The following is a 22,969-nucleotide window of genomic DNA, read 5'->3' as shown; positions in this document are numbered from 1 at the left end:
CACCTTGGCAAAATGGTGGTATCTGACTTGTGCTCAAGACCAATCCATCTCTTGTACTTATCTTCAATTTATTTACTTCTTATTGTACCTCATGGTGCTTCGATTTCTTTCAACTTCAATTTCTCAGACCCCAACACCAGTCTTGTGAATGAACATATCAACTTCCAAGGTGATGCATCCCACAATCAGCAAAAAGTTGACTTGACTAAGAACAAGGGGAACAGTGCAGGAAGAGCAACGTACAATCACTCGGTGCCCTTGTGGGATAAAGATACCGGAGAGGTAACCAGCTTTACAACCCAGTTCTCTTTTCTTATACAAGCTACTAATAATACAAAGATAATTGGTAATAATACAAAGATATTTGGGGATGGCTTTGCTTTCTTCCTATCTTCCTATCCATCTCAAATTCCTCCTGATAGTTATGGACGGAACCTTGGCCTTTTCAATAACGATACTTCCATGAATGAATCGGCTAATCAGGTAGTTGCAGTCGAGTTTGATACCTACCATAATTGGTTTGACCCAAATTCCGAAAATTCAACTGACTGCCACATTGGTATTGATGTAAACACTATTATCTCAACTTATTCCCATATCATTCCAAACGACCTTTTTGTTGGTACAAGGATGACCGCACATATTGAGTATAACAGTGGGCAAAAACTTTTGAGTCTTTCCCTTTGGCATGAAAATAACTCAACAATCCAATTCAACCTCAATGGAAGTGTTGATTTAAGCAAACAGCCAGCAAATGCATCTGTAGGCTTCTCAGCATCCACTGGAGCAGACATTGAAGCACATCAGATTTTCTGGTGGTCTTTTAACTCAACCATAAAAATGGTTACAAAAAATAAAAAGACGAGAAATAAGTCGGTCATAGTTGGAATAGCTGTGGGCACATTTATTATGTTTATTGTAGTAGGGATCTTCATATATCATCTCAGAAAAAGGAGTTCAATCATGAAAATCAGAGAAATTGAGGTGATTGGTGATGAATCAATTGATGAAGAATTTGAAAAGGGGAGAGGACCCAAGAGGTTCCCATACAGTGAACTGGTTGATGCAACAAATGGTTTTGGGGAGAACGAGAAACTTGGAGAAGGTGGGTTTGGATCAGTCTATAGAGGTATTTTAAAGGATGAAAACATTCAAGTTGCTGTTAAGAGGGTGTCAAAAGATTCAAAGCAAGGGAAGAAAGAGTATATATCGGAGGTCAAGATTATAAGCCAACTAAGGCACCGAAATCTTGTTCAACTAATTGGTTGGTGCCATGATCATGGAGAATTTTTGTTGGTTTATGAACAGATGCATAAGGGGAGCCTCGACAAACACCTGTACAGCAAAGAAACTCTTCTAACTTGGCCAATTAGACACAATATAGCATTAGGGCTAGGCTCTGCTCTTCTATACCTCCATGAGGAGTGGGAACAATGTGTTGTGCATAGAGATATTAAGCCAAGCAACATAATGTTAGATTCCTCATTCAATGCAAAGCTCGGTGATTTCGGCCTTGCTAGACTTATTGATCACAACCAAGAAGTAGAAACAGTTGCTGCTGGCACCAAGGGTTATATAGCACCAGAATGTGTCCTCGGCACAGGAAAGGCAAGCACCCATTCTGATGTTTTCAGTTTTGGAGTCGTCTTGTTGGAGATTGCATGTGGAAGGAGGCCCATAGTGCCTCAACAGGATGAAAAGAAGGTGATTTTAGTTGAATGGGTTTGGGATTTGTACGGGCAGAATGCACTTACGGAGGCCATCGATTCAAGTTTAAATGGTGATTTCATAAAAGAAGAAGTCGAGTATCTGATGATTGTTGGTTTATGGTGTGCACACCCAGAAAAATCCTCGCGTCCATCTATTAGGCAGGCTATGAATGTTTCGGAAAATTGGATCCAAGGGCTGTGAAGTGTATCTTTGTTGGGTACTCGGGTACTCAAAAGGGGTATGTATGCTGGAGCCCTGTGGAGAAGAGACTATTTGTGAGTATAGATGTTACATTCCGAGAGCTCGAACCATACTACTCCTCAGAGGACACATCACCCTTTGGAGACTCGCTCGATACAGGAGGTATGAGGCGAGAGGGGGAGAGTAGTAATGATGGTGAGAGAAGGATGGTGAGTGTAGGTGGTATTGGTTGCCCAATTATTGAGAATTCGGCTGTAATTGAGCCAGAAAAGGAGGATTCGGCTGTGGTCGAGCCGAGAATTGAGAGGAATGAGTCCGAAGGTGGCAGAACTCAGGCTCAGGGGGAGTCGAGATACCGTGAAGTGTATGTTAGGAGAAGAAAGCAGAATGAGGGAGCTGTGCCAAGTCCCTTGTCCCTACCTACTCCGACTCTTGAGACACTTTCACCATCCACCTCAGACCTAGAATACACAGGTGATATGATTCCTCTCTCTACTCCTCCCACTCCCTTACCGGTAAGGCGGACTGTTCGCGAGAATGCGGGCATTCCTCCTGACCGGTATGGTTTTCCACATGATATTGCCCAGTTTGTCTTTTACTCACACATATCACATGTACATGGAGCATTCATTGCATCATTAGACACTGTCTTTATCCCTAAGTTTTGGCAGGTTGCTAAAGAAGATTCAAAATGGAAAGCAGCCATGCTAGAAGAGCTCAGTGCCCTCCGCAAGAACAAAACCTGGGAACTTGTGTCACTACCACCAGGCAAGAAAACTGTTGGATGCAAGTGGGTTTTCACAGTAAAGCAGAATCCAGAGGGTCTGGTTGAGCGCTACAAGGCTCGGTTGGTAGCGAAGGGGTACAGTCAGACCTTTGCACCCGTGGCAAAGATGAGCACAGTGAGGACACTGGTCTCCATGGCAGTGAATGGTGGATGGCAGTTACACCAACTCGATGTGAAGAATGCATTTTGATCGGCGTAAAAGCGCAACGCAAGTTTCGGTACGCTTGGGAGCATACCTTTTAAACCGCGGTTACACCTTCCGATTAGGGTTGCAAGTGCACAACCCTATCGAGGAGTATAATCGGGTATCGATCCACAGGGACGGTTTCTTTATCTAGAATTTTACTTAGCTTAGCTAAAGACTAGAAGTGAGAAAAAGGGGTTTTGGTGTTTAATTTTCCTAAGGAATCAACTCAAGCAATCACACAATGATATAGAATAGTAAATGTGCAAGAAAAGGTATAAACTGTGTTTTGATTTGGGATAAAAGGTGTTTCAAGGGTTTCAGACTTCATCTCTGATTTGCCTCTAGTGGTACGGCCCTTACCAAGTTGGTACGGCCAGGCCGCACCAACCTGGTATGACCAAGCCGTATGGGGCTTGGTACGGGTAGGCCGCACCACTCTTGTAAGGGCCGTACTGGTTTACCAGAACAGAGCTTACAAGTTCGAGTTGATGCATTTCTTGCTGGTACCTTCGTATTAAACTCTTGATAAAGGTTCAATTGACCATACCTAAGGTTCCTAAACCTCAACTCTCGTTTGTTGGTTCAAGATCTAAGTTTTGGATTCAATTCTTCACCTTCTAGGGTTTCTAAACCTCAACTCTCGTGTTTTGGTCCAGATCCTCTAGTTGATTGATTGGAGATCTAAGGTAACCTCTAATCTGTCAATTAGAGGAGAATTCAACCTTTCGGCTTCAATTCGATCAAGTCTACCTAAAGGGATTGGTTTGGTTGAGAGAAGGCAATGGTCACATGACCTTGTTAGGGTTGATCTACCACTATAGGCACACCACATGCAATCACAGAAACACAAAGCAATCAAGAAAAGCAAATTCACAATCAATTCAATCACAAGAGTTCATACAAGATCCAAATCAAGAAAAGCAACACAAATCAAGAAAATCCATCTACAAACCCTAGAAACGAAAGTCTACTACTCACAAGTCATGGATCTGTCCAGATATACAAGAAAAGAGATAGAGAAAGTCATGAAAGAACTAGATTGAAGATCGGGAATGGAGAAGGTGTAGATCCGTCGATTCTCGCCTCTTCCTCTTCCTTGATCTTCTCTTCTTGCTCCTTTGCTCTCTTTCTCTCTTTCACTGAGCTCTCAATCTGGAAAATGAAGTGGAATCCTCGAAAATGGAGAGATCCCCCGCTATATATAGCCTCTGCCAAGATTTGAATTCTGTCAGGCGGCACCTATGTACGGCCCGTACCAATTTGGTACGGCCAGGCCGTACAAGGTGGGAAGAAGGCTGAAACGGCTAAGTTTGGTACAGGCCGTACCAAGTTTGGTAAGGGCCGTACCAAGGTGTCCAAAAACGCCGTTTCTTCGTGTATTTTGCTCCAATCCTGCAGAAAACAAACAAACTCTCAGCAGTACCAAATTCTAAGAATATATCAATGAAATGCACATGGTTTTGACAATTTGGAACATGGATTTGGTATGAAATCAAGTCAAATATAGGCTAAATATGCGAGGTATCAAATTCCCCCAAGCTAAACCTTTGCTTGCCCTCAAGCAAACAGATTCAAACTTGGGTTTGAGGCTAGACTACTAAACCTAAATGCTATTACAAATCTAATTGTAAAAACTTACGTGAATCTGCTATGGTTAAGAATTTCTAGAATCATTTCAGTTGTAACTTGGACATTTCTTTATAAACCTTAATTCACTCCACCAATTGGTCAATTGGACTTCATATTTTGAGATGCTTTTAATGATTGTAAAGACTACATAATTAGGTTTGATCGAAACAATTTTATTCTTTTACCGAGCCTATGCTTTTATTCATATTGATTTTCAACTTCCCCCAAGCTTGAAACAAACTCAGGCAAGAAAATTGCGAACGATGTGTGTTGGTATATGCAAAAAATTTTTTTTTTTTTTTTTTTTTTTTTTTTGTTAATTAAAAAAATTTTATTTTGGGAGACGAGCTCAAAGGCGCCCAATAGGACTTATTGCCAGTACTCTTATTTTCTCCATCTTTTTTTTTTTTTTTTTTTTTTTTTTTTTTTTTTTTTTTTTTAGACAAGCAAATACCATGAATACACACATCCATTGGTATTCATTCATACCAACGGATATTCCAAAATTTCTCAATTGAACATCTCAATTCCTAAAAACATATTTTCAGTTTATTCAAATAATTTTGCTCGATGCAATTCTAAATTTTTCATCTTTTTCAATCATTAAAAACATCTCAACGTAAGCAGTTCAATAACCAATCATGGGTTAGTTCCAATTCATTCAGGGCTATCCTAATTACAACCAGAAATGTTTCAAAGTTACTCTAAATTCTAACAGTTCACGCAAATTTTCACCTAATAATGCAAGAAAATACGAAAAAAATACAAGTAAAAATAACGATAAAGTAAACATGACCTACATGCAAATGTCTCCCCCCCAAGCTTGTCCTGAGCATTGTCCTCAATGCTTCAAGACATAAAGATAAAGAAAATGTAACAGCTCGGGTAAAGGAAAACGAACCTGAGAAGTCTAGGGTGGTGGTGGGTCAGGCCAGTGACCGTGGTCCATGAAGAAACGCCAGTCAGTCATCTGTCGCTCCATACGCTGAATACTCAGGGCCTGCTGAGCGACATCGGCCCGAATATCGAAAATAGCGTCCCCCTGAGCGGCCTGCATCTCCTGAATGGCGAGCTGAGACTCGAGCAAGCCGGACTGAGTCTCCTGGATGGCCCGCTGCGAGGCCTGAATAGAGATCTGGGTGGCCTGCATGGAGGAGATGAGGGCGTACATCTCGCGCATGGTAGGCTCATGAGAGGGACCAGCTGAGGAAATGGATGGGCCAGGCTGGAAAGTGGAAGGTCCAGCACCGAAGGTGGAAGGTCCAGCACCAAATGAGGAAAGGCCTGCAGCAGGAGAAGGGAAAGGTCCCTGCGGAGAGAAGAGAGGGACCTGACCAGGAGAGGGAGGCATCTGGAGTGGAGAGTGAGGAGTCATATGCTCATCCTGATCCTGAACGGGAATGTCGAGCATCTCCACATCGTCCGTGGGTGGTGGTGGTGGTGGTGGTGGTGGTGGAGGTGGTGCGGGGCCCTGCTGGATACGAGGGGGACGGGTGAACAGCCAGGTGCTCCGGTCGTCAAAGGAGAGAGTGACCGGGAAGGGCATGACATAGCTGGCCTGGTCGCCGAGGCGCCATGCCCAAACACCTCGTCCATCACGTGCTGCGGCTGGTTGGATGAACTTGTAATTGTGCAGGGCCGTCAGAGTGAAATGGCGGGGGCCCTTGCACTCCTCATCTCCGATGATCTGGACACCCAGTCGCTCAGCAATGAGCGTGACGTAGGCGGAGATAGAGACAATGCCACCAACCTTGGTGGCGCGCTGGAGACCGAGCCAGTGGTGGATCATCGCGAGCATCAGATCGGGCCGCTCGAGCGCGTCGTCAGGGCGCAGCATATGATCCAGCAACTGCAGATCCTCGACATTAGCACGGGTCATCGTCTCACCACGTGCAAAGAAGGTGCCGCCGAGGATCCGCAGTATACAGCGGAGGACGGGATGTGGGACATTCAGCTGCTTGAACTCCGGATTGAATGCAGAGCCCGCTTTCCTGCCAGAGATCAACTCCCAGAAGTGGTTGCGATCCAGATCGTCAGCGAATGAGAGGGAGTCCGTCGTCGGGTTTGGTGCAAAACCAAACCACTCGCGCAACTGGGAGAGCCAAACACGGTGAACCCCCTGACGAAGGCGGAACTTGATGTATGGAATATCCTTCTTGTTATATCGAAGCTCCAGAGAGGAGAGGAACTCAAGGGTGAGACCCGAGTATCCTCTCTGGGCGATGCTCCAGAAGGAAGAGGATATCCCAATCCGACCAGTGAGACGTAGGAACTCCTGGTCAAGTCCCAGAGTCTGGAGGGCCGAGAAGTCTACGATCCTCGTATTGGCGAACTTTCTCTGACGGAGGGTCTGGTGGAACTGCGCTGCGCGCTGGGTGGAGTCAGAGACACCCTCATCAGTGCCGTAGGAGTCGGAGGCGTGGTCACTGGAGGGTGTACCAGAAGGCTGGTAGGATGGGCTCTCGTGCCCACCTCCAGAACCGGCCTGAGAGGCACTCCTAGACGAGGACTCTCCTCCATCCCGAGACTGCGATGCGCTCCTGGAGCTACTCCGGCCGGAGAGACGAGATGACGTGGGGCCAGAAGCGGAGGGGACGGAGGACTCAGAATCAGACCCGGAAGGAGTGGGGGTGTGCGAGAGTTGCCGACGCATCTCGCGAAGACGCTCTTGACGTTCTTGTTGAGCATATTTGCGTTGACGTTCTGTGTACGGGTCGGACATGTGCGTCTCACACAAGACCTAAGCAGATGGAGGCCTGACTGGACTGGTACGGGTGGGGTGTACAAGTCTGGTACGGGTAGGCCGGACGTAATCAGGTACAGCCAGGCCGCACAAAGTGGTACGGGTAGGCCGTACAGAACTTGGTACAGGCCGTACCGGACTTTGGCACAGGCCGTACAAACAGGTACCAACACCAGATTGGTAAAGTTAGTGCTTATAATCCTCAAACCATGTACATAACACAGAAATTGGCCATTAAAATGGGATTGGTATGTACTGGTACAAGTGCTGGTACTGGTACGGGTCGTACAACCTGGTACGGGTAGGCCGTACCAGAGTTAGGGTTGGCAGAAAAAATGATAGAACCACAATGGAAAGGAAAAGGGAAGGGAAAAACGAAGAAGATGACAAAAATGGAAAAGAGAGAGAGAGGTAAAACGACTTACCCGAAGAGGAAGGGGTGCGGCCTATGCTGGTACGGGCTGTACCTGGTGCGGGGCCATACGGGAGAAACGGAGGCGGCAGGGAGAACAGAGAGAAGGCAGAGAGGAAGGGAGGATGGTGATGCGCGGCAGAAAGGAAGAAGAGAAATGGCTGAGGGAGAGAGATAAGGGAGAGAGTACGGCTGAGGGAGAGAGAGAAGGGAAGGGTGCGGGGGAGAGGTTTAAGAAGAGAGATGCAGCAGTTAATGCACCTCTGCGTCGCCTAGCCCTAGGTACGGCCTGGCCGCACCAATTTGGTACGGGCCGTACCGGCCTTTCTTGAGCCGTGCCAACCCTAGATACGGCCTGGTCGTACCAATCTAGTGCGGTCTAGCCGTACCAAGTCAGTACGGCCTAGCTGTATCAGGGAAGGTTGCTGTTCTCTTGGCCCGTGAAGACTTCTCAATCTCGCTCAGGATGCAGAAAAAGAAAACATGAATGCATGTCTAATTGTTCCTAAGATACACAAATAGGCTTGGGCTGCCTCCCAAGGAGCGCTTGTTTTAGGTCTTGAGCTCGACCATCTCTCTGTTATGCTTCAACTCGGGCGGGATCAGAGAGATCCAAGTTGACGCGCATTTCATGGGGATGATCAGCAATGTAGTGCTTGAGACGCTGACCATTGACTGTGAAAGTCTGCCCTTCCTTGCTCTCAAGTTCCACGGCGCCATACGGGAACACTGTTCTTACCCGAAATGGACCAGACCACCTGGACTTCAGCTTCCCTGGAAAGAGCCTCAGTCGAGAATTAAACAGAAGGACCAGATTTCCAGCACTGAATTCACGAGGTGTGATGCGCTTGTCATGAATCTGTTTGGTCCTTTCCTTGTAAATTCTCGCATTTTCATAAGAATTCAGGCGCATCTCTTCCAACTCATGCAAGTCAAGGATGCGTTTCTCTCCAGCTGGAAGTAAGTCCATCTTGATGGTCCGCGTGGCCCAGTATGCCTTGTGCTCGATTTCCACGGGCAAGTGGCAGGACTTTCCGTACACCAATTTGAAAGGGCTCATCCCAATTGGCGTTTTAAAGGCTGTACGGTAGGCCCACAGTGCGTCACTCAGCTTAAGCGACCAATCCTTCCTCGTTTTTGCAACTGTCTTTTCCAAGATAGACTTGATCTCCCTGTTGGAAATCTCAGCTTGACCGTTGGCTTGAGGATGGTAGGAAGTGGTCACCTTGTGAGTTACTCCGTGACGACTGAGAAGATTGTCGAACTGGCAGTTGATGAAGTGTTTGCCACCATCACTGATGACGGCTCTCGGGACTCCAAAGCGAGGGAAGATGATGTCAGTGAACAGTCTTTTCACTGCATTGGAGTCCGCATTCTTGCATGCCACTGCCTCCACCCACTTGGAGACGTAGTCAACTGCCACCAGGATGTATTCGTTCCCACAAGAGGGTGAAAACGGTCCCATGAAGTCAATGCCCCAGACATCGAAGATGTCTACCTCAAGAATAGAGTGGAGAGGCATCTCATTCCTCTTGGTGATGTTCCCGGTGCGTTGACATTTGTCACAAGCTGCAACGAAGGACCTAGCGTCTCTGAAAAGGGTAGGCCAGAAGAAGCCGGATTGTAGGACCTTTGAAGCAGTCTTGGAGAATGAAGCGTGTCCCCCGTATGATGAGGAATGGCAGTGCTCGAGAATGGAGCGCGTCTCGTCGTATGGCACACAACGTCTGTAGATGCCATCAATGCCAGTTTTGAATAGGAAGGGGTTATCCCAGAAGTAAAACTTGGCATCCGATCGAAGCTTCTTCTTCTGCTGGTAGGACATGGTAGGAGGGAGTACTCCTGAAGCTAGATGGTTCGCAATGTCCGCATACCAGGGCACAGATTTGGTGTTTACTTGGTCCGCGGCGTGGAATGTCCGATCTTGCACAGCATGGGTCGTGTGCATCGATGTACCGACCGAGTTTATCTCCTCCATGGCAGAGATCGAATGGAATTGATCATCAGGGAATGAGTCATTGATTGGCAGGTTAGCAGAGTCCTCATCTTTCCAGCGAAGCCGGGATAGATGGTCAGCCACAGTGTTGTCGACTCCCTTTTTGTCCCTGATTTCAATATCAAACTCTTGCAGGAGGAGGATCCACCTGATCAGGCGAGGTTTGGCATCCTGCTTGCTCACCAGATACCTGAGCGCGGCATGGTCTGTGTAGATCACTATCTTGGAACCAACCAAGTAGGATCTGAACTTGTCGAGAGCGAACACAACAGCCAGAAGTTCTTTCTCGGTCGTCGTGTAGTTCATCTGGGCAGGATCTAGCACCTTGCTAGCATAGTAGATAGCACATGGCTTGTTCTCCTTTCTCTGCCCGAGAACTGCTCCCACAGCATAATCGCTCGCGTCACACATCAGCTCGAATGGCAAGGACCAGTCTGGTGGCTGCAAGATGGGTGCTGAGACAAGGGCTCCTTTCAATCGATGAAACGAGTCGACACAATCCTCTGAGAAGACAAAATCAGAGTCCTTGATGAGCAAATTGGTCAACGGTTTTGCGATCTTTGAGAAGTCCTTGATGAATCGGCGGTAGAAGCCAGCGTGTCCCAGAAAGCTTCGGACTGCTTTGACATTTGTTGGGATCTCCAGCTTCTCGATCACCTCCACCTTGGCTTTATCAACCTCAATTCCTTTGGATGTCACCACATGTCCAAGGACAACTCCTTCTTGGACCATGAAGTGACATTTCTCCCAGTTTAGGATCAGGTTGACCTCTTCACACTTCTCCAGGATTTTGCAGAGGTTGGTTAGACATGAGTCAAAGCTGGCTCCATAGACAGAGAAGTCGTCCATGAAGACCTCAACCTCATTCTCGATGAAATCCGAGAAGATAGCCATCATGGCTCTCTGGAAGGTGGCAGGTGCATTGCACAGACCAAATGGCATCCTACGGTACGCGAACGTACCGTAGGGGCATGTGAAAGTGGTCTTGTCTTGGTCGTTCGGGTGAATGGGGATCTGGAAAAATCCTGAGTACCCGTCAAGATAGCAAAAATGAGAATGATTGGCCAGCCTCTCAAGAAGTTGGTCGACAAATGGCAGTGGGAAATGATCTTTGCGCGTGGCAGCATTGAGCTTCCTGTAGTCGATACACATGCGGTACCCAGATACCACACGAGTCTGGACCAGCTCGTTCTTCTCATTTCTCACCACTGTTGTGCCACCCTTCTTGGGCACCACATGGATGGGACTCACCCACTTGCTATCAGAGATGGGGTAGATGATGCCTGCATCTAGGAGCTTGAGGATCTCCTTTTTCACCACCTCCTTTAGATTGGGGTTGAGTCGCCGCTGGTGCTCCACAGACGGCTTGTGATCATCCTCGAGCAGGATCCGGTGTGAGCAGATTGCTGGGTTGATCCCTTTCAAGTCCTTGATTGAGTACCCGATGGCGCCCTTGTGAAGCTTCAGCTTCTCCAGAAGTCTGGCAGTTTGATCGGGGTTTAAACTCGCGTTGACAATCACAGGACAAGCTTTATCTGGGTCGAGGAACTCGTATCTGAGATTAGCTGGGAGAGGTTTGAGTTCGGGTGTTGGGCGCTTAGGCTGATCGTTGACACAAGCCGTGTCGGGGTGATCTGACTCGTGCAACGTCAAGACGTCAGCCTTGTCAAGCTCTGCTCCGCCACTCGTCTCAGGGTGTGTCGTACGGTCCTCGTGTGATCCATCCAACTTGCATCGGAGATCCTCCAGATCTTCAGGAATCACATCTGCTGCACAGATTGACTCGCTTGCTTCGCTTGGCAGCTGGGATAAGAATTCAGAGTGATGGCGCAGCGAGTTGTTGACTTGGTCAAGAAAGTAGTCCTCAGCTAGATCAGCTAAGAGCTCTTCTATCCCATCAATCCGGAAACATGTCTCAGATTGTGACGGATACTTCATGGCACGTTCAATTTGGAATTTCACCTTCTCCCCGCCAAAGTTCAGAGTCAGGGTTCCTTGTCTCACGTCGATTATCGCGCCAGCTATTCTTAGGAAAGGTCGTCCCAGAATGATGGGGACTTCCTTGTCTTCTTCCATCTCCATGACTACGAAATCGACGGGTACAAAATACTTCCCGACTTGGACTGGCAGATCCTCCACTATGCCAAGTGGGAGTCGCACTGAAGAGTCCGCCAATTGCAACGTCATCCTTGTGGGCTTGAGCTCCCCCACTCCAATGCGCTCATAGATGGTGCGTGGCATGAGACTCACGCTCGCTCCAAGATCACATAGAGCTTTCTTGATTTTGGCCTTCCCAATGGTGCATGGAATGGAGAACTTTCCAGGGTCGTCCAGTTTGGGGGGTAGCTCGCTCTTCAGAATTGCGCTGCACTGCTCTGTCAGCTTGACCGTCTCGTGCCCCTCTAAGCTTCGCTTGTTGGATAAAATGTCTTTCAAAAACTTGGCGTAGGTGGGCATTTGAGTCAGAGCGTCGGTGAAAGGAATGGTGATGTGCAGCTGCTTGATGACGTTTGCAAAGTTGGCGAATTGTTCGTTCAATCTGGTCTCGGCTAATCTCTGGGGGAAAGGAACGGGTGGCCGGTACGGGGGTGGTTTCTCGTTTCCTTTCTTCTTCTGACTTCCTGACGCTTCAGATGAAGGTTGTACAGGCTTCGCTAAGCTGGTACAATCCGTACTCGCTTGAGGTGGAATGGGATCAGTTCGTCTTGGATTTACCTCGCTTGCCGGAGTATGCACGGGGGTCAGGGTCGCGTCAGGTGCCGGATCAGCCGCGATGTCACTTGGCAGTGGTGGTTCATCGTAGTGGGTTCCACTTCTCAGAGTAATCGCCTTAGCCTCTCCTCTCGGGTTGGGTTCTGGTTGAGCTTGAAGCTTCCCAGGTTGAGGTTGGCTTGAGGTGACCATCTGGCTCAGCTGCTCCAACAACTTGCTTTGGGCAGCCATCTGAGTCGTCATGCTTTGCATCTGCTCCCACATCATTTGATTCATCTTGCCCTGCTCATGGGTGAAATCATTCACTCCGGTAGGCGCATGTGATTTTGGGGGATCAGATGGAGCTGCTCGGTTGCCTTGATTGGAAAAGGAAGCGTTCTGGTAGAAGTTCCTGTTGCCGTTGTTGTTGCTGTTGCTCGAAGATGGGTTGCCCCAGTTATTGTTGTTGGGAGGGGGGTTGCTCCAGTTGTTGTTCGCTCGATTGTTCCATGTGTTGTTGTTGAAGGATGGTCTCTGAAAGTTGTTGTTGTTGAAGGGCGGTCTGGAAGAAGAGTTGTTGAACGGTGCAGGGTTGTTCTGGTTCGACCTCCAATGCTGCTGCTCAACCGGATCTTTGGAATAAGACCGGCTGAAAGGAGGTCTCGGGAAGAAAGAAGGTTCGCTGTTGAGAGAGTTGACCTGCTCGCTTTCCTCGTCTTGTTGCGCCAGCGGGCATTGCTCGTAAGCGTGCCTCTCATCTCCGCACATGACGCAGGCTTGAGGTTGCTGTTCGACTGCCTTGACGCTGAGCTTGTCCATCGCTCTCTGCATGGCGTCCATCTTGGCGGTGAGAGCAGTGATGTGATCCACCTCGTACTTGCCACCTCCTTGGTTACCTCCTTGGCCTCCTCTTCGTCGTGAGTTTTCGCGGCCGGACCACTGCTGGTTCTGCGCCATGCTGTCTATCAAGTTCATAGCCTCTAAAGGCTCCCTTGACATCAGCGCGCCTCCCGCAACAGCGTCGACGTAAGCACGAGTGCTCTCGTTCAAGCCGTTGTAAAACGTTTGGATCAAGAGCCAGTCTGGTATACCGTGGTGTGGACAAGAGTATTGCAATTCTCTAAACCTTTCCCATGCCTCATTCAGGGGTTCATCAAAAATTTGGTTAAAGCTGGTCAGGTCATGTCTTACCTTGGCAGTTCGTTTATGAGGGAAAAATCTGGTCAAAAACAATTTGGACAGTTCCCTCCAAGTCAAAACCGAGTCCCTGGGTAAAGATCCCAACCATTTCTTTGCTTTGTCCCTAAGAGTGAAAGGAAATAGAGCAAGCTTGGTGTAATCAGAATTCTCACCGTTGGTCTTGATGGTCGTGATGCACTCGAGGAAAGTCTGGAGATGGGAGTGCGGGTCCTCGTGATCGAGTCCATGGAAGGTGTTCTGCTGCACCATGTTGACAACCCCTGGATTGAAGTTAGGTTGTTGTCCTGGAATGCGCGGCAGCCGGATTGCACCTCTCACATCTTCAGCCCTTGGCACATTGAACTCTCTCAAGGTTCGGGGCATGAAATCATCCATCTCGTGGTCAGACTGATCGGTCAGCTCTGCTTCTCTGTCTTTGTCCTCCTCTCGCTCACGCCTGTCCTCTCTGCTCGGATGTTCGGACATCTTTTCTTCAATGCGGGTCGCGTCTGATGTGACTCGAGTCGCGTCGAGAGAGGTCTGGGCAGGGACAGTGTCGTCTGGAGGAGTGTCGTCAAAGAGTGGCCCTCTGCTCCTCAGTTGGTATTTCAATCTGAACTTTCCTGCAGGAGGTTGTTCGAGAGCCAGTTTTTAGTAATAAGAAAGAGTAGCGTAAAGGAAAAGATACAAGTTAAAATCTAGATTAGCTAAGATAAGCAAAAATCCAGAGAATGATAGCCGTTCCCCGGCAACGGCGCCAAAAACTTGATCGGCGTAAAAGCGCAACGCAAGTTTCGGTACGCTTGGGAGCGTACCTTTTAAACCGCGGTTACACCTTCCGATTAGGGTTGCAAGTGCACAACCCTATCGAGGAGTATAATCGGGTATCGATCCACAGGGACGGTTTCTTTATCTAGAATTTTACTTAGCTTAGCTAAAGACTAGAAGTGAGAAAAAGGGGTTTTGGTGTTTAATTTTCCTAAGGAATCAACTCAAGCAATCACACAATGATATAGAATAGTAAATGTGCAAGAAAAGGTATAAACTGTGTTTTGATTTGGGATAAAAGGTGTTTCAAGGGTTTCAGACTTCATCTCTGATTTGCCTCTAGTGGTACGGCCCTTACCAAGTTGGTACGGCCAGGCCGCACCAACCTGGTATGACCAAGCCGTATGGGGCTTGGTACGGGTAGGCCGCACCACTCTTGTAAGGGCCGTACTGGTTTACCAGAACAGAGCTTACAAGTTCGAGTTGATGCATTTCTTGCTGGTACCTCGTATTAAACTCTTGATAAAGGTTCAATTGACCATACCTAAGGTTCCTAAACCTCAACTCTCGTTTGTTGGTTCAAGATCTAAGTTTTGGATTCAATTCTTCACCTTCTAGGGTTTCTAAACCTCAACTCTCGTGTTTTGGTCCAGATCCTCTAGTTGATTGATTGGAGATCTAAGGTAACCTCTAATCTGTCGATTAGAGGAGAATTCAACCTTTCGGCTTCAATTCGATCAAGTCTACCTAAAGGGATTGGTTTGGTTGAGAGAAGGCAATGGTCACATGACCTTGTTAGGGTTGATCTACCACTATAGGCACACCACATGCAATCACAGAAACACAAAGCAATCAAGAAAAGCAAATTCACAATCAATTCAATCACAAGAGTTCATACAAGATCCAAATCAAGAAAAGCAACACAAATCAAGAAAATCCATCTACAAACCCTAGAAACGAAAGTCTACTACTCACAAGTCATGGATCTGTCCAGATATACAAGAAAAGAGATAGAGAAAGTCATGAAAGAACTAGATTGAAGATCGGGAATGGAGAAGGTGTAGATCCGTCGATTCTCGCCTCTTCCTCTTCCTTGATCTTCTCTTCTTGCTCCTTTGCTCTCTTTCTCTCTTTCACTGAGCTCTCAATCTGGAAAATGAAGTGGAATCCTCGAAAATGGAGAGATCCCCCGCTATATATAGCCTCTGCCAAGATTTGAATTCTGTCAGGCGGCACCTATGTACGGCCCGTACCAATTTGGTACGGCCAGGCCGTACAAGGTGGGAAGAAGGCTGAAACGGCTAAGTTTGGTACAGGCCGTACCAAGTTTGGTAAGGGCCGTACCAAGTTTGGTAAGGGCCGTACCAAGGTGTCCAAAAACGCCGTTTCTTCGTGTATTTTGCTCCAATCCTGCAGAAAACAAACAAACTCTCAGCAGTACCAAATTCTAAGAATATATCAATGAAATGCACATGGTTTTGACAATTTGGAACATGGATTTGGTATGAAATCAAGTCAAATATAGGCTAAATATGCGAGGTATCACATTTCTTCATGGTGATTTGTTGGAGGAGGTGTACATGGAGGTTCCATCAGGGTTTGGCACAAACCAGACAGTAGGTAAGGTGTGTAGGCTCAAGAAGTCGCTCTATGGGTTGAAGCAATCCCCTCGGGCCTGGTTTGATAGGTTCAGGAAGGTTATGGTAGGTATGGGCTATCAGCAAATCAATGCTGACCACACGGTATTTTCTCGACAACATGGTGGTCACATTACCATGCTGGCTGTGTATGTCGATGATATGATCATTACCGGGGATGATGAGGGGGAGATTGCACAGTTGAAGGCAAGATTGGGGAAGGAGTTCGAGGTGAAGGATCTGGGACAGCTTAGGTACTTTCTTGGGATTGAGGTGGCTCGTGGAGCAGAGGGGATTGTTCTATCCCAAAGAAAGTATGTCCTAGACCTGCTCACAGAGACAGGCATGTTGGGGTGCAGGCCTGCAATTTCTCCAATTGATGTGAAGGCCAAGATAAGTGCAGAGGCAGGAGAACAGGTTGATCGTGAGAGGTACCAGAGACTAGTAGGCAGATTAATCTATTTGACACATACTCGTCCCGATATCTCATTTGCAGTGAGCGTGGTGAGCCGCTACATACATGACCCTAGGAGGGACCACATGGACGCAGTGTATCACATTCTGAGGTACCTGAAGAGTGCACCGGGGAAGGGCTTGATTTTCAGGCAGAATGGGCACATGAACATTGAGGGTTATTGTGACTCTGACTGGGCCAGTTGCCAAGATGACAGGAGGTCCACATCTGGCTACTGCATGTTCGTAGGGGGCAACTTGGTCTCTTGGAAGAGCAAGAAGCAGCCGGTTGTTTCGAGATCGACGGCAGAAGCTGAGTATAGGGCTATGGCATTGGGAGTTGCTGAGATGCTGTGGCTGAAGAGGTTATTGGAAGAGCTCAAGGTGAATCACGGAGCTAAAATGAAGTTGTGGTGCGATAGCAAGTCAGCGATCAGCATTGCCAACAATCCTGTGCAGCATGATAGAACCAAGCATGTGGAGATCGATAGGTTCTTCATAAAGGAAAAGCTGGAAAGCGGACTATTGGAGCTGAGTCATGTAGCTACTGGAGATCAAGTAGCTGACTGTCTCACCAAAGGACTTAGCTCAATGATTTTAGTTAGGTTATGTGACAAGATGGGTTTGATGGATATCTTTTGCCCATCTTGAGGGGGAGTGTTGAGATTTGTATGTTTATGCATTTATAGAAGTTATAGGGACCTTTTGGTAAGAAAAGAAATATAGAACATTGTAAGGACTTGAATGTAAGATTGGTGCATATATATGCCCAATGTGAACAATGAAGAAATACAATTTATTTTTACTCTGAAATTTCCACTAGATTCAACAAATTAAGATTCTAATGTTATAACTTAATAAATTCTTATGAACTAGCTAACTTAATTAGCAGCCCAGCCTTGTTTGAAATGTGTTGTGTGACTGGAAGGAACTAGCAGAAATTAATTAAGCTTCAGTTTTATCAGCAGTGACAACTAAAAGATGTATCTACTCATAGCAGTCTAAAAGGAATTCTTCTTCAGTGGATTATGTATCGTTTGATCATTTATCCAATGCCAGACATCATAAAGCATTTTCAAGCAATCATCTCCAAAAAAAGACAAACTATCCTGAATCAGATTCAGATTAGCAATTCCATTTCTCTTCAAAACCTCTGTTAGATGCGGAATATTTTTATCAGACTTGTCGCTTATTATATCAACTGACTTCAGATTTTTGCATTGGAAACACAAATCACTCGACATGTTAAATGGTTCCACTTCCACATCTTTCCAATTTCCAGAAACCTATATATAAAAAATAAAAACAATCATACATAGAACACCGATAGAGGAGTTGCTTTTCCAGATAATACTATCCAAAACTAAATTTCACAAATACTCAGAAAGTAGTTTGTCAAAGTTGATACTGTTGCGTAAGAATTGGAACTAGAAGAAAGAAATCATACCTCGTTGCAGATCAGAGTAAGCTTTTCAAGCATCGGTGAGTGCTGAAGAAAGAATGTGACAGCAGCAGGATTACAAGCAACCCAATATCCACCAAGTAGTAATCTCTTCAAATTTGGGACAATTAGCTTCAAACTTGGAAAATCTAGCTTAAAATGATGATAATACTAAAGACATATAGAAAGTTCTAGTTAGAACACTCACGAAAATGGATCTCCACATCATACCAGTAGAGCCCACCATACAATTACGTACCAATTGGGAACTACGTTCCAATTTCAATATCATCTTTTTTTGTGTGGTTAGTTGCAGGTTCTTACCCAAAAAAGTAATTATAACAATACGAAGAGTAGAATGAATAAAAAATCAGGCTGCCACCCCTTCCCCCTTCGAACCCACCCACTAGACAAAGTATCTCTCCTTTCTCACAGTTTCCGTAAGTTGAGAGAAACATAGAGAGGGAGAGAGAACATGTAGTTGGTATATCTTTTGAACATATTGGTTTGATGGTCAAGCATGGGATTTTCATAATAACTAAAAAGCTAAGACTATAGATAAACAAAACATACCTCATTGACCACGTCATAGGGCGATACTGCATATTGTTGATTAAAATGCAAATTTTCGAGGTTAGGTGTATAAATGTAGAAATTGTGCACCATCTGATTCTGTATTACACAATTTTCCACGACCAAATTTCTCAACATCATCGAAAAAATTCCGAAACAGCTTAACCAACAATAATGCAAATTCAAATTTTGAAGCCTCGGGCACCCATAAATTATCCTCACCATGAAAGCTGAATTGACAACCATCCGTTGTAGGGTCAAAATTTTGAGTTGGCTTAAACTTATAACCTTTGGTGTAATTATTCTGACATTAGGGAAACGAAATAGACCCAATTCCTCTAAAGACTGGCTAGTTAACATAGGTCTCGATAAAATCACATTTTTATCAGAATTTTTAAGGCGGATTATGATGTGAAGAACCCGAACATCGTTCTTTAATGCGTGATTGATCCATCTTGCGCTTGGTGCAAACTTGTGGGGAGAAGCACTGAACAAAATTTTTTTGAAAACTTGAAGATCTTGTTTTAAGCGGTAAGGCAGTGCGGCATTGACATAAGTGAATTCCATTTTATTATTTAATGGTAAATTTTATGAATTCCATTTTATTATTTACTGAGTTATTTATTAATACATTTTTACAGAATTGGTTGAGATTTACATACTTATGGATTAAGGAGCAGCTTGGAGGAGGAAAAGGTTTCAGGAGCCGATTTGTCGGGTTATGGTTCGTCCAAGGTGGTCGGGATCCAAGCGCCAGTTGAACTTGGTTCCCTTTGTGCTGCTGATGGGAAGCAGTAAAAATCCGTGCAATTCATCCTAATTTATTTGATTTGTGTTGAATTGAGCTTAATTCCATATTTGGAATAGAATGGAGGGATTACAGCTTAGTGTAATATTGCTTTTTTGTTTCATTAGTATTCATTAGTTGTTTTGTTAATTTAATTCTATATTTGTTTTATCTATTTTTTATGAAAAAAATACTTTAGTAAATTAGATTTTCTACTACATAATTTGCTCCCGTTGCTGTGCACGGACACGATTACTAGTAGATATACATAGAGTTAATAGAATTAAATTTGTACCTCACGAAGAGCCCCCTTTAGAGATTTCCCTTGTTCAAGTGTGATTGGTTGTGATAGCTCACCCTTGTGTTCAATCATTAGATCATACCTTGAAACAGCCAAAGCCTCAACTCCAGAAAAATAAAAATAATAGCTGCTTTGATGAAATTGTCTCAATTTTAGAAAGTGGAAGATCATACGTACCTTCTTTGCATTTTAGAAAGTGAAAGACAACAGAAACGTCCCTCATTTTCTCAATTATATAAAAATTCCATTCACAAGTACAAAGGTACGTACATAATCTACTCATATTTAATTAACAACAAAGACTTTAATCAAGTACAAGTTATGTTTTAGCAAAAATTTGATGAAAACGGTCAACTCAAGGAACAAGTTATTAATTAAATCTCTCTAGAATCTAAGAACATGATATATTTAAGACAACACGGAACTTGGCAAGAATTAAATCAAATTGAAAATCAACTCAAAAGGAAAAGGCAATCCATACCAAATAATCAAGCCTAACAATTATGTGTTGCTGCTGCTGTATTGTTACTCGATCCATACTCCATTCATATCAACAAACTCCTTGAAAATAATTGATAAAGATTACGAATCCATACCAACGTATACATCGTTGAGCGAGCTAGGGTTAGGACGCCTCTGAGTTGGGGTGACAGACGCGGAGACAAAAGGTATGAAAGTCACAGAGAACACAGGCCGTGGGGCCATCCCGCTTGCCTTGGGGATTGATAACCCTCGAAATCAAGTGGAAAAGGGATAAAAATGGTGACAAGGAAGAGGATAGTGGTTGAGATTGATTGAATATAAGGCTGGATTTTTTTCTGAGAAGATAGCCTCCTCCTCTCTCTCTAAAATTTAAGGTAATTTTATAGTACTGATATTGATGTTCTAAGTGCTATGCCTATACAAGGTAGTGTTTTGTTGATGTTAGCTTCTGGTTTGCTTTTCTTTTAGCATGTTTTGCTTGTAGGTTTTTATGTTCTGAGCAATTTTAACTCTGGTATCAAATCGACAGGGTAAAAGAGAGCTACTGGAAGGTACTGGAACTAGCAGAAATTAAGCTTCACTTTTTATCGACAGTGACAAACTGACAGCTGAGAATAGTGCAAGAAAAAAAGAACAAGTTGTTGTTTATATAATTAATGCGAAGAAAACAAAACCAAAACAGTGTATATCATTATATTATATGCATATAACATTCAATATACAAGTTGTATAAATCATATTAATTAAATATGATTTTAGAAATTTGTAAAGACTATATATAGAATAAAAACAATGATCTCAGCCATCTTCAAGCGCACAAATTAAATCATGTCTCTCTCGTACAGTTGAGTTTTCAAACTAAATTAAATTGTGCTATCATAAAATGAAAATTTTGAGTTTTCAAATTAAAGTTTAAATACTTGCAACCAACTTCATCTTTTCATAATGGAACTTGTACCCCCTCCCCAATCCACACACACACACAAAAAGATGTACTCATAGCAGTCTAAAAGGAATTCTTCTTCAGTGGATTGTGTATCCAATGCCAGACAGCTTGATCACTTATCCAATGCCAGACATCATAAAGCATTTTCAAGTAATCATCTCCAAAAAAAGACAAACTATCTGGAATCAGATTCAGATTAGCAATTCCATTTCTCTTCAAAACCTCTGTTAGATGCGGAATATTTTTATCAGACTTGTTGCCTATTATATCAACTGACTTCAGATTTTTGCATTCGAAACACACATCACTCGACATGTTAAATGGTTCCACATCTTTCCAACTTCCAAAAACCTATATATGAAAAATAAAAACAATCATACATAGAACACCGATGGAGGTACTATCCAAAACTAAATTTCACAAATACTCAGAAAGTAGTTTTTCAAAGTTGGTACTGCTGTGTAAGAATTGGAACTAGAAGAAAGAAATCATACCTCATTGCAGATCAGAGTAAGCTTTTCAAGCATCGGTGAGTGCTTAAGAAAAAATGTGACAGTAGCAGTATTACGGGCAACCCAATATCCACCAAGTACTAATCTCTTCAAATTTGGGACAAGTAGCTTCAAACTTTGAAAATCTGGCTCAAACTGGTGATAATACTAAAGACATAGAGAAAGTTCTAGTTAGAACACTCATGAAAATGGATCTCCACATCATACCAGTTGAGCCCACCATACAATTACATACCAATTGGAAACTAAGAGCATCTCCAATCCAGCAATTGAAATTAATTGTTAAATAACAATTATGAAAATTTTAGAAATTAAGCAATTCACTCCTACATTGGTACAATCAACCAAACAATTGATAATTAAACACTTGGCCAATAAGAATTAAACATTTGTCCAACTCATCTTTAGAAAAAGATTTCTTATTAAGCAATTTTTTTTCCAATAATTGCTAAATAAGCAATAGCCATACAACACAGCAATTACAAAAACAATTGACACATCAGCATAAGCAATCCATAAGCAATAACTGTTGGAGATGCTCTAAGTTCTAGTTTCAATATCATCTTTTTTTGTGTGGTTAGTTGCAGGTTCTTGCTCAAAAAAGAAGTTATAGTAATAACAATACAAAGAGTAGAATAAATAAAAAATCAGGCTGCCACCCCTTCCCACTCCGAACCCACCCACTAGACAAAGTATCTCTCCTTTCTCACAGTTTCCGTAACTTGAGAGAAATATAGAGAGCGAGAGAGAACATGTAGTTTGTATATCTTTTGAACATATTGGTTTGATGGTCAAGTATGAGATTTTCATAATAACTAAAAAGCTAAGACTATAGATAAACAAAACATACCACATTGACCACGTCATAGGGCGACCATACTGCATATTGTTGATTAAAATGCAAATTTTCGAGGTTAGGCGTATAAATGTAGAAATTGTGCACCCTCTGATTCTGTATTACACAATTTTCTACGACCAAATTTCTCAACATCATCGAAAAAATTCCGAAACAGCTTAACCAGCAATAATGCAAATTCAAATTTTGAAGCCTCGGGCACCCAGAAATTATCCTCACCATGAAATCTGAATTAACATCCATCCGTTGTAGTGTCAAAATTTTGAGTTGGCTTAAACTTATAACCTTTGGTGTAATTATTCTGACATTAGGGAAACGGAATAGACCCAATTCCTCTAAAGACTGGCTAGTTAACATAGGTCTCGATAAAATCACATTTTTATCAGAATTTTTAAGGCGGATTATGATGTGAAGAACCCGAACATCGTTCTTTAATGCGTGATTGATCCATCTTGCGCTTGGTGCAAACTTGTGGGGAGAAGCACTGAACAAAAATGTTTTGAAAACTTGAAGATCTTGTTTTAAGCGGTAAGGCAGTGCGGCATTGACATAAGTGATGAAGTTATGAGGGCCGTAGTTGGCAAATTCATCAATGTAAAATTTGAGGCCTTGCATTGAGGCCCATAGGTGTCTCCACCTATGCGAAAATATACTGGTACAACCTGCTTGTTTTGGTG

The 22,969-nt window shown here is 44.2% G+C and overlaps 1 long non-coding RNA gene and 1 pseudogene across 1 annotated transcript; one reads left to right on the top strand and one right to left on the bottom strand.

The window, feature by feature from the left end:
* The first annotated feature begins 12 nt into the window (after nt 1-12).
* Nucleotides 13-1,911, top strand: LOC144566015 (L-type lectin-domain containing receptor kinase IX.1 pseudogene; annotated as a pseudogene).
* A 19,051-nt stretch (nt 1,912-20,962) lies between these two features.
* Nucleotides 20,963-21,680, bottom strand: LOC144566920 (uncharacterized). Its single transcript, XR_013515306.1, has 3 exons — nt 21,419-21,680; nt 21,030-21,275; nt 20,963-20,999 (listed from the first exon to the last, which is right to left on the bottom strand). It is a non-coding gene; the product is annotated as an uncharacterized LOC144566920 (long non-coding RNA).
* Between the last annotated feature and the right edge of the window lie 1,289 nt (nt 21,681-22,969).

Source organism: Carex rostrata, chromosome 15, assembly GCF_964058835.1.
Source record: "Carex rostrata chromosome 15, lpCarRost1.2, whole genome shotgun sequence".
Classification (NCBI taxonomy): domain Eukaryota; kingdom Viridiplantae; phylum Streptophyta; class Magnoliopsida; order Poales; family Cyperaceae; genus Carex; species Carex rostrata.
The sequence above is the reverse complement of the archived record's forward strand: the minus strand, read 5'-3'. Positions and strand labels throughout refer to the sequence as shown.